The sequence below is a fragment of the Scyliorhinus canicula genome, chromosome 3, assembly GCF_902713615.1.
Source record: "Scyliorhinus canicula chromosome 3, sScyCan1.1, whole genome shotgun sequence".
Taxonomy (NCBI): domain Eukaryota; kingdom Metazoa; phylum Chordata; class Chondrichthyes; order Carcharhiniformes; family Scyliorhinidae; genus Scyliorhinus; species Scyliorhinus canicula.
In genome coordinates, this window is record NC_052148.1 from 72978379 (window position 1) to 72990771 (window position 12393).

General features: G+C 49.4%; 1 protein-coding gene across 5 annotated transcripts in view; it reads left to right on the top strand.

Moving 5' to 3' along the window:
* Positions 1–12393, top strand: part of pdzd2 (PDZ domain containing 2) — a 599663-nt gene that overhangs the window by 237066 nt on the left and 350204 nt on the right. The window contains exon 1 of one of the 5 annotated variants that reach the window (XM_038790717.1): positions 7352–7965. The exons of the other annotated variants lie outside the window; for them this stretch is intronic. The gene's annotated coding sequence lies outside the window, so the exon portion shown is untranslated. Of the gene's footprint in view, positions 1–7351; positions 7966–12393 lie in introns of those variants that run through there. 5 annotated transcript variants of the gene reach the window in all.

Sequence of the window (12393 nt, forward strand, 5' to 3'; positions counted from 1 at the left end):
CCGACCCACAACGGTTATGTCATCAGCAAACTTGTAGATGGAGTTGGAGCCGAATTTTGCCTCGGAGTCATGTGTGTATAAGGAGTATCGTAGCAGGCTAAGTTGGCAGCCTTGCGGAGCCCCGGTGTTAAGGACTATCGTGGAGGAGGTGTTGTTGTTTATCCCTACTGATTGTGGTCTATCAGTCAGGACATCAAGGATCCAGTTGCAGAGGGAGGAGCCAAGTCCTAGGTTTTGGAGTTTGGATATCATCTTAGCTGGGATTATAGTCGTAGGAGTCCTTGTTATCAAGATACTCCAGGGATGAGTGTAGAGCCAGGGAGATAACGTCTGCTGTGGACCGGTTGTGTTGATATACGAGTTGCAGTGGATCAAGGCATTCTGGGAGTATGGAGTTGATGTGTCTCATGACCAACCTCTCGAAGCACTTCATAATGACAGATGTCAAGGCCACTGGACGATAGTCATTGAGGCACGTTGCCTGGTTCTTCTTTGGCACCACTATGATAGTGGTCTTCTTGAAGCAGGTGGGAACCTCAGTAGGGAGAGGTTGATGATGCCCGTGAACACACCCGCCAGTTGGTCTGTGCAGGGTCTGAGCGCACGACCAGGGATTCCTACCTCTTATTCTGAGAGTGTGTCCCTGGTTCTAGTTCCCCCGACAGTGGAAATATCCATCCTGCATCCACCCTGTCGAGCCCTGTAAACTTTTTGCATGCGTCAATGAGATCACCTCTCATTCCTCTAAACTCTTGGAGAACAGAGGCCCAGTCTCCTAAATCTCTCCTCATAGTACAATTCCATCATCCCAGGAATCAGTATGGTGAACCTTGATTGCACTCTCTCAATGCCAAGTATATAGCTCCTTAGATAAGGAGACCAGGGCTATGTACAACAGCAGCTACACTTCTTTACTCCTGTACTCAAATCATCTTGTAAAAAGACTAACATACCTTTTGACGTTCTAATTGCGACCTGCCCCAGCATGTTATTTTTCAGTGACTCTTGAATGAGGACATCCAGGTCCCTATGGACATCAACACTTACCGATCTCTCCCCATTTAAGAAATACTTTGCATTTCAATTTTTCTTACCAAAGTGGATAACTCCACATTTTTCTGCATTATATTCCACCTGCTATGTGCTTGCCCATTGCCTGTCTAAATACCCTTGAAGCCCCTTTGCATCCTGCTCACAACTCACATTGCCACCGAGTTCAGTGTAATCACCCGTACCAGGCGCCGGAATGAGGCGACTAGGGGCTTTTCACAGTAACTTCATTGAAGACTACTTGTGACAATAAGCGATTTTCATTTCATTTCATCGGCAAACCTGGAAACATTACAGGCACGATTTAATGGCCTTGCCTCGCCCGACTTAGTGACGCGATGAGGCCTCTCGTGAAGCTCAAATGCTCATGTGATTTAACGAGATCTTGTGAGACGTCGTGATCCCGATCTCGCCCTCGCTGGGCAAGATCCAGTTTAACATATTTAAATGAACCCGGGTCGTAAAGGCCTCACATGTGAGACCTCGCCAGGGCGCATTTTAGCACTGGTTTTCACAAAATTGGATCAGGCATAATGGCACCTGGGGAGTCTCCCAGGCTATGAGAGACCCCCAGGTAGTCAAGCTCAGAGGAGAGTGACACCCTGGCACTCCCACTGACACACCGGGCACCTTGGCACTGCCAGAGTGTGGGGTGTCTGTGCCAGGCTGGCAGAGGTACTGCCACGGTGCCCAGGTGCCAGGTTGCCCTTTCTAGGGATCTGGCCCTAAGGTGCCTTGCCCGTAAGAGGTAAGGCAAGGGGGGGTCTCCAGCACCCTGTAAGAGGTAAGTTGGGTGCAGTCCGGGGGTCCGGGGTCGCAGTTGGTCGAAAGCTTGGGACAGCATTTAAAAATGGCGCCCCGATCCGCAAATACTGTTCCTGCGCTGGCAAGCTGAGCTCGTCAGTGCAGGAAATGATTGTAAGAGGAATTCCCTGCCAAGGCTAAAAAAAGACAAAGAGTGCGATTCTCCGGAAAACGTTCTAAGTGCTGTAGCAAGCGGGAATTGCTGCGTGTTTCCCGGCGCTCGGCCCAGCGTTGCCGGCAACACTATTCAACGTTAATTGGTCCACTTGACGAGGCCTCATGGGCTTCCTGCCCTGAATGCCAGCTCATGTGCTGGGACTACGCTCGCTAGCCCCCCGCTAACAAGGCCGAGCAGCACTTAAGCTGCACTTGCTCAGCCAACTCCAGCCAGCTCACAACAATGGCGCTGAGGAGACCAGTCCCAGGATTCGGGGATGCTGACCTGGGGAGGCTTCTGGACGTGGTGGAGGCCAGGAGGGACATCCTGTTCCCCCCAGGGTCCTGGAGGGTGAGCCACAAGGCAGCCAGTGCTGCCCGGGACGAGGTGGCAGCAGCAGTCAGCTCGGGCAGTCTGACCAGTGTGGCATCCAGTGTCGGAAGAAGTTCAACGACTTACACCGGGCAGCCTGAATGAGTAGACACCAACGTCTCACACCCCCAACCCTCCAAAGCAGCATCCCTCCCAGGCGACCCCCAACCCTCCCTCCATCCCCTTCCCCTTCAGCACTCCCCCACCTCCCCCTTTCAACCCTCCCTCCACCCCAACCCTCCGTCCACCCCCTCCCCCCTTCAATCCTCCCTTCACCGCAACCCTCCCTTCACCCCCCACCCTCCAAACGTGAACCACGCATGTGGCTAACGATGTCCTCTCTGTGCCCCCACAGGAAAAGCTCTCCTGAATCGGCGGGAGAGAACTTAGACTGGCAGTAGGGTGCCGGACTTGTAAATCCTCAGCTCCTTCGAGGAGTGAGCCTTGGCGGTGACTGGAGTGGCTGATTACCAATAGGTCACCCACATGGAGGCTGGCGGATGCCACAGAGGTGAGGACCCACCGACCTCACCGGAGGACCTGTCAAACATGAGTTTTTATTGCCTTACTGACTGACCCATCCCTCCCACTGACCACATGTCTATTCTCCCACAGGTCCTTGAGCCGACAGCACCGGCCCATCCCGGGCGGCCGACTCTCCTAACTCTGAGGAGAACACCTCGGAGGAGAACTCCGAGGATGCAATGATTATAGTTGTCAGCACAGCTGTCATCCCACCCCCCCACCAGTGCAGAAACACGCACTTCGGTGGGACATGTTAGTGGTCAGACATCTGGGGCACAATCTGGTGAGCACCACACTGCTGCTGATGTACATTTGATGGAGGCAGGAACTCCCGGCAAGTCTGCAGTCAGAGGTCCGCTGGATTCCTGGACCCAGCTGGGTCCCAGCCTGATGCTGAGCCTCTGGCACAGAATTTCCCGGAGCTGCCGGAGGCGATTGGGAGTGGCTGGGATGTTCAGAAGGAGATATCAGCGTCTCTCCAGCAGATCCATAGCCTATTGGAGGAGAGCCAGCGACTACGGGTGCAGGAGATGGCGCCGGCAATGAGTGGCACCGAGGCCAACACTGCTAGGGTGGTGACAGCAGTGGAGAGACTGGTGTACAACATCGGCCCATTAGGAAAGATGTCCAAGGCGTCACACAGTCAGTGACGGTCAAGGCTGAGGGTCTCTGCAGTATGTCTGCCGCACTGGGGGATAGCACCCAGTACCAGGCCGACCTTGATGGGGTTCTGCGGGACATGTCCCACTCTCAAATGGGAATGGCCGAGTCGCTGGAGACACTGTCCCAGTTGCAGGTGGGCATGGCTGAGGCACTCCAGAGCGTGGCCCCGTCACTGGGGATGTGCCCCAGTCACAGAGGAGCATCGCCAAAGGAGTCGACACAATGGTGCGGACCATGGGGAACCACCAGGGCTAGCAGAGCCAGATGATGCAGGGGCAGCCGGGGACTGAACCAGCTGCCCTCCATCCCAAGATGAACCCCAGGGCCCTATGGGCACCGACCAGGAGGAGGGGGCACTGAGTGCCAACCCAGATACGTCCCGTGGTGTGGCGACGGTGGCCACCAGCACTCCCGAGTTCCATCCCTCTGATGAGGCAGCATCTCGGGGTCATGATGGGTGGCAAGGCTGTGCATGTGCCGTTGACGACAAGTGAGCTGGTGCCCTCTGGCCCCAGAAACCCCAGAGGATGCCCGCCAGAGGCATCGAAGGCCACAGGACGATGTAAGCAGCTGGCTGCCCCTACCTCAGATGTGCATCTGGGGAAACACCAAGACGTACTGGTATATCTGGGAGGGCCAGGCACATTGAGCATCACTGAGGGCACTTGGGTAGGGGGGAGGGGTTAGGTTGGGAGTGGGGAGGGGATGGCTTTGGGGGCCGAGGTGGTGGGGGGAGCGGCATTATCGGGAATGTACAGCACATTAAACATCTTTTTGCACAATCATTATGATGCCTCTGTCACTTTCTTCCGCAATGCGGGCTGATCCCGGAGCCTTTGTCTGTCTCTCCAGGCAACTCCCCCTTCCCCATGGCACCCACCATTCCTCCTTTTGTGTCTTGGGAGCTGTGTCCCATCCCCTGGGTGTTCGGAGGTTGGCTGCTGCGTGTGTGGTGTTGACTTCCACACAGTGTCCAGGCATCAAGGTTTGATTGGAATGCTAGGTAATGACTCCCACATGCTACATGTCCCGCCCACTTGGCATATGTCAAGTGCTCACTTAACCACGATTGACAATTCCCTATTAGCGATGGCCTTCAGTCGTGCAGCCAGAGGCTTCAGCAATCGGGGGGGTTATGGGTAACAGTGGGGCAGACGGGCAGGGACAGGGGTTGCCCTGGGCATGGGGTTAGGATCCAAGGGTTGGCACGGTGGTGCCCTGAGCAATTGCCCCCCCCCCGCCAGTTGTCCCCCCACCCTCCCATGGTGGCCCACCCCTGAGGAGGGTCCCCTGCTCCCTGCCGAGCAGTGGGATGGCAAGGCCAGCGCCCCCGGTCTCTTTGCCTGTCAGCATAGATGGCTAGTCCCCTCCTCGTCTCCCCACAGAAGCCCTTCCATCAGGCTCACATTTTTCAAAAGGAGTACTAATCGGTGCCAACGTGACCACTTGCCGGGGAGGCTGGTAAATGACAGCAGGTTGTTGGATGAAAGGTGACCCTTGTTAATTGTGTGGCAATGGGCCTTAAGTGGTGATAATTGGTTTCTCGCAAAGCTACGGTGAGATTCCGAATTTGCCTACGGTGGTACAGCCGGTTGTACCCCAAACTGTTTGACGCCTGGCGGGGTTCCCGTTTTTGGCCTCTCCCACTATTCACCGGCCTCGATACGCTTGAGCGCAAGTGTACCGAGGCCGGAAGATCATGAGCAAAGTTCCATTAAATAACGATGTAATTCCCGCTGCCACACTCCGCTAAATGTGCCCAAAATGGGACTCTGTTTCGTTCCCGTTAAATTGCTCTCGTTATCTCTCCAGTTAGCTGGAGTAAAGACTTATTATTCATGATGAGGCTGTGTACCCTGAATGTGACGAGAATCGTTTGGACAGCTGTCTAAATGGGTTTCTCAACGAGGACTTCTCATCTGTGGGTTTCTTGAAAGCACAGGTTTAAAAATAGAAGGATACTCTTAATGGTAATCTCCATGTATCGTGCATCTCAATCCCCTCTTCCTGGTTGTAAATCCAACTGTTTGGCAGCCATTTGGGGGCAACATGGTGGACGGGTCTTGAATTTTGACAGCAAAAGCTGTGTGGTACCAGGCTTAATTATCACCAAAGTATCCACAGCGGAGTCCACAAAATGACTTGGGGTGGTCCCAGTGTGGACCTGTGGATGTGATGGTTGAATTCTCTGAAGGGAATTCTGTTCCTTCCTTCTGTTTCTCCCATAGCAAAGATTATCCTGAGGTTTTTTCACCAATGTTGCAGGCCTCCAGCTGCAGAAGGGCACCGTTATGGGCTGTACGCTGACTGCTGAGAATATGGTTGTATCGTTCCTCAATTCCTGGAAAAAAGTATGAGACTCTTTGAACTGCTTGGGCGGGATTCTCCAATAATGGGGCTAGGTCCCCATGCCGGCGTGAAAACCGGCACCAACTGCCCCCAGAAGTGAGGAATTCTCCACTTTCTAGGGGGCTAGGTATTTGGCCACCGTATTTCCACGCATGCGCGGGGTTTAGCCCCGGGCAATATGGCAGAGCCCAACAGGGGCTCGGCGCGGAGGAAAGAAGGACCCCCCAGAACCAGCCCGCTCGCCGATTGGTAGGACCCGATCGCGGGGCCAGGCCACCCTGGGGGGCCCCCCGCGGGGTCGGATCCCGCACCCCCACCCCCCCAGGACAGCCCCCGCACACTTACCTGCTAGGTCCTGCCATGTGTGAGGTGAGTAATCCACGCCAGCGGGACTGTGCAAAACTGGTCGGCCACTCGGCCCATCAGGACCCGGGGAATTGCCGGGAAGGGCTGTGTCACTGGCCCCCGATCAGCATGTCGGGAATCCCGCCGTCACCCGAAAAACGGCACTGGAGAATAGGGAAGCTGGCGGCGGGGCGGGATTTGCGCCTCCCCCCGGGGATTCTCCGACCCGGCACAGGGTTGGAGAATCCCGGCCCAACACTTCTCCAATTCGGGCACCTTGTGCATCCTTGGTTTGGTTTTGCTTCAACATTCATGGCTGGCAGCTGTCTAGGCCCGGGGTTCTGGAATTCCTTCCCTAAGCCTTGCTCACCTTGAAGTTGCTCCTTGAAAACTCTTTCTTTGAGCAAGCTTGGTGTGACTTGGTGTCAAATTCATCTGATAACCTGCCCCTTGGAACATGGTACTACGTTCAAGGCATAAGTGAATGAATTGGTGTTGCCGTGTCTTTTGAGGCCTACAGTGACATGACATTTCCTACCCAGGCAAGGCAAATGTCATTCATTTGCCCCTTTAATTGACCTTGGAAAGATACAAGGAAGCGGGCAGACAAAACAATAAGTATGTGACGTATCACTACAGAACAAACTGAAAACTCCAGCCCGAAGCTGTCTATGTCTCTGCAATATGAAAATGTTTTTTTTAATTTTCTGAGGAAGATATCATTTTTAAAAAAGAGTTCCATTAAGTGAAGGGGTAGGTTAGATAAACATGACGTAGAAAGGATTAGAGGTTATGCTGATACGGTTAAATGAAGAGGGGTGTGAGGAGGCTTGTGTGGACTATAAACATTGGCACACACCAGTTGGGCTGAATGGCCGTTCTGTGCAATAGGCCCGGTCTAATTCTATGTTGTGTATATATACTTAAAAAGTTCTTTAATTTGGGTCACTGAATTGCAGAGCCTATTCTTGTTTCAGTATTTCTTTAAGGCATAAATAAAATGCAGTCTTGTACTGCGTGTGACCTTGGCTTCCAAAGAAAAAACACTCTTCCTGTTTTATTTATGTTCCCATTAACTCCAGGCAGGAAGCATTAAATGGGTGTGTTATAAACATTTTCACTGCCCAGATTAGGCTTCTTATGGGTGGCCCATAAAGTAGCTTTTCCTCTAATCTAGAGTGGGCAAGCTGTATTTTTCTTCAGAGGCTGGAGGCTGATTGAAGTAAGATGGGAGGAAGCAAGTGAAAGGGGAGGGTGATTAGTGGAAGTAAAACAGTAGAAGAGAAAAAACGTCTCATGTATCTGGGCAGGGATAGGGTCCTCCTCTCTGTAACACGTGACAAGCAAGAAAACAGCCAAGTGCAAATAAGATTGCAGCACCCAGCAGCCAAGCACATGCAGGCAGATGCCAGGAAAAATAGAAAACAGTGCTTGTCGAGGAGCTCAGTGGGACAGCACGCTCCAGTCAGTCAGCAGCTGGACTGCACACTTCAGGCAACGATCACCCTCCCCTTCCCTCCCCCTCTGCCAAAACCGCTGCAGTAAAAGGTGATTACACCAATTAACAGCCTCATGGGAATGATAACCTTCTCAGACAGGATCAGCTCAGGGCACCAGCTGCCCTGGACAGAGAGGAAGCAGTGAATTCTGAAGTGAATTGAGAGAAAGAAAGAGCCATGAGATTCCCGAAAAAACAGCAGGTACAAGGAAAACTTTGAAAACTGTGGGAAATATTTGGGCAATTGATGTGTTTGCATTAATTGTGAATTAATTCCTTGATGTTTATGCCATACGCCATATGTAAGGAATTTTGATCAGTCCAGGTACAGGACGGTCTAGTTAAGCATGGAAAGTATTTGTTACCTCAATTAAAGCTTCAATTTCCACAGCAGTTTATAGGAGCTGTTTAACCACAAGGAAAAGTAAAATCAAAGTTTAAATAATGTAATAGATGATTTTCTATATTTCGGCTGTGTTACTCGCCATAAATTGATTTCTGCCCGGTTACTTTTTTCTTTGCTGGGAGTATTTTATGCATGCCTCTCATTGCTGTAATACTCTTGATGTGGCTCACTCTCCCGAGTACATCAGCATAAATATGTTATGGGTTCCATCAGCATTTTTACAAATGGCTCAATACAAAATTCATGTATTAACAATATCTTGGGACCGATGTTAACCCCGTCTACTTGGCAGAAACTGGGCGGACAGTTAAAATTGAAACAGCAACTTAACGTCTTCTGATACTACAGGGAGAAATTTTAACCTGTTTTCAGTAAACGTCTGGAAGATACGATGGGAAGCAGCAGTGGCGTGCTTTAAGTGTGCAGATAGGGCTCTGAGGTTAATGGAACTCGGGAGCAATTTTTGCCCAAAGCCTGCATAAAGCCCAAATCGATGCGTTTTCACAAAAAGGTCATGCATGCTGTAAACTGAGCCAAGGTCTGCAGAACCCTTTATTTGGTATTTGGTGGACCAGACAGTGTAGATGTATCCTCCCCATCATGATCTCCACTGCCATTTGAGCGTTCCCAGCGACAACTTCCTGATGCCAGAAATTCCACTCCTAACCATCAGCCAGCGAAGGCTTCATGTTGGGTTTGGGCGGAAGCTAATTAACAGCCAATCTCCGAGGCCTCGGGCTGTAGGGTCCAGATTATACAAAATTGTCTGAATAATAGGAAGCAGAGAGCACTGGTCAATGGATTTTTTTTGGGTTGGTAGAAGGTTTGTGTTCCCCAGGGGTTTTCTTTTCCGGATACATATTAATGATCTCGATCTTGGTGTGCAGGGGACAATTTAAAAGTTTGCGGATGCTACAAAACATATTGTGAACTGTGAAGAAGATAGTGTAGAACTTCAAAGGGACATAGACAGGTTTGTGGAGTGGGCAGATAGGTGACAGATGAAGTTCAATGCGGAGAAGTGTAAAATGATGCATTTTCGTAGAGACATGGAGAGACAATATAAAATAAGGCATAACATTCTTAAGGGGGTTCAGGAGCAGAGGGACCTGTGTGTTTATGTGCACAGATCATTGAAAGTGATAGGACAGGTGAGGTGAGCATTTAATAAAGTATATAGTATTCTGGGCTTTATTAATGGAGGCATAGAGCACAAGAGCAAGAATGGTTTTGGTGAAGTTATAGAAGACCTAAGGTGGAATATTGTGTCCAACTACGGGGCCACACTATTGGAAGGATGTGGAACTTTTTGGAGAGAGTGCAGAAGAGGTTTACAAGAATGGTTCCAGGGATGAGAAACTTCAGTTATGATGGTAGACTGGAGAGGTTGGGACTGTTCCCTACAGTGCAGAAGGAGGCCATTTGGCCCATCAAGTCTGCACCAACCCTCTGAAAGAGCACCCCACCTAGGCCCACCATGCTGCCCTTGATAAAGAAGTTCAAAATCACGAGGGCGTTGGACAGAGTAGATGGGGAGAAACTGTTCCCACTCGTAAAAGAATCGAGAATGCGAGGGAATAGATTTATAGTCATTTGCAAAAGAAGCAAATGTAGCATGGGAAAAAACATTTTCACAAGAGTGGTTTGGGCCTGGAGTATACCACCTGGAAGTGTGGTGGAGACGCGTTCAAACAAAGCATTGAAGAGGGCACTGGATGATTCATAGAATCATAGAATTTACAGTGCAGAAGGAGGCTATTCAGCCCATCGAACCTGCACCGGCCCTTGGAAAGAGCACCCTACTTAAGCCCACAACTCCACCCTATCCCGTAACCCAGTAACCTCATCTAACCCTTTTGGACACTAAGGGGCAATTTAGCATGGCCAATCCACCTAACCTGCACATCTTTGGACTGTGGGAGGAAACCGGAGCTCCCGGAGGAAATGCACGCAGACACGGGGAGGAAGTGCAAACTCCACACAGTCAGTCACCCAAGGCCAGAATTGAACCCGGGTCCCTGGAGCTGTGAGGCAGCAGTGCTGACCACTGTGCCGCTGATAGAAATAATGTGCAGGGATACGGGGAAAAAACAGGGAAATGGCACTCAGTCATGATGCTCATTTGGAGTGCCAGTGTAGAGATGATGGGCCAAATGGCCTCCTTCTGCACGGTACAATTCTGCGATTCATGACCTACCTCAGCCTCTCTGTGGAGTTAAAATCTAAGTTTTTATATGGCATGGTACCCATTGCAAAACACCGTGGGGAGAAAAACGGCTGGCAAAATTCAGTATTGACGAGTGATGTGAATATCTGTATTCCTGGGATCAGGAATTGAGAGTGACTGGGAGCGAGAGGTATGTTAGACAAATGGAATTTTATGGGGCTGTATAAAGTCAAAATGCGAAGTAAATAAATGCATGGAATTCCATAGCTGGAACAACTGGAGCTAATTTTACAGATTTCTTCTACTTACTTATAAAAAGGAAAGTTCCCAAAGGTATATTTAACTTTGAGCATTTCACAGCAGTGTTGATTTCAGATTCAAATACGCCATCCGTGTGCATGCTTTGTTTTTGATTTTTGACAGAGAAATTTAGGAACTGTTTTATGCCAGAATACGAACTTGCAATATTTTTGTGGTGGATTTTGCTGCAGCATCAATATGAGATACTATTTTCAGAGGGAGAGAACAAAGGAGACATTTGACATGCATTTTCTGCCAGGAATAATCAGAATAGGTTGCACAGCCTGTTTGTGTGATTAGGGGACTGAGTGTTGAACGTTATGTAAGAAACCAAGCTGCAAAAATCTTGCTTCAGTCGGGTGAGTTTTGGCAGGTAGTGGACAAGGTGTTGGCCAATCAGAGGTTCACTGATTGTAACCATGGAGTAACTATACAGACTGTTCTGCTTCCCTAATTGAATGAGTGAGTCGTCCAGCTACCAGGTATTATCTCCAGGAAGAGAGCATTATAATACCACACAAGTAAATTGTTATTAGAGTTTGATGCCATTCGCTGATATTAATTACTGTTCTGGCCAACAATATGTTCCACCCTTGAGAAAGATGGGAGAAATGAGCTAGTTTTCCCTTTCCAGGTCACTATCCAGATTCTTCTGGAAAGAGCACGTGGGAATCTTGGGTGAGGGAAGCACGGGGGTCAGTTGCAATGCCTCCCGTTGGTGAATAGCCTGCCAACAGTCAGTTTAGCATCACATTTAAAGGAATGTCACTCAATTGAAGAAACGGGAGGATTCCTGATGCTGATTAAATCTTCAGGAGAAAATGGGGAAAATAATAACCATTGTATTCCATTACATTGACCAGAGAGGGCAGATGGAATGTCAGTTTGAAGTCCGATGCAAAAATGTGTCAGCTCTGACAGTGCAATGCTCTCTTGGTTCTGTACTGGAGTGTCAGCCTAGATCATATACTCAAGTTCATCAAGCTACTTGCAATTTTCAGAGACCAATGTATAGAGTCCCTTAAGGAGACGATAAGTGGCTGCTCAGTCCAGCATCAAATTTGGTCGAGGAAGTGAAGAATGGTTGCAGGGTGCCAATGAAACCTTCAGGAGAAAATGAAAATAACATTAACTGTTGCATTCCGTTATAAATCTTTTAATTATAGCGGTGAGTTGTAAGACATCTGTCAAGCAATAAAAGATTTCCCGAGTGCTACTGGCTGAATAGCAGTTGCAACACAGCTCAAAACCCAATATTAAAGCATCTACGGTTTTTGTGCTGAGATCAGGAACCCCAGGTAGTGACTTGTGTAACAGTGCTTCAGCACAAGTGCCGGTATCTCTCCTACATAGCCATTCAGTACCTGTGCTTTGCACAATAACCCATCTACTTGGAGAACGGGCCTTTGATTACTGAGCTACCGGAGGTCACTAGAGAATTCTTTAGTATCAACAAATAAAGATGGTATTAAGAGAGAAGAGTTTGACCATTAGATATACCTTTTTTCTAATGTGAGGACCAAAGTAAATATGTGCATATGCATAACATGCGCCTGGTAATGAAAAATGCAATGTTTCTAACAATAATATGAGAAATACCAGCTTGGCGAGTGTAAGGTCCAACAGTAGTGTGCGAGACACGTACTATGGTCAGGCCCTCAACTCATAATGTCCACTTCAAACCCTAGGCAAAACAAATACAACATTATTATGTTAAATTACCACAGTATGCAGAGTCCAGTGTCATCTGACATGTG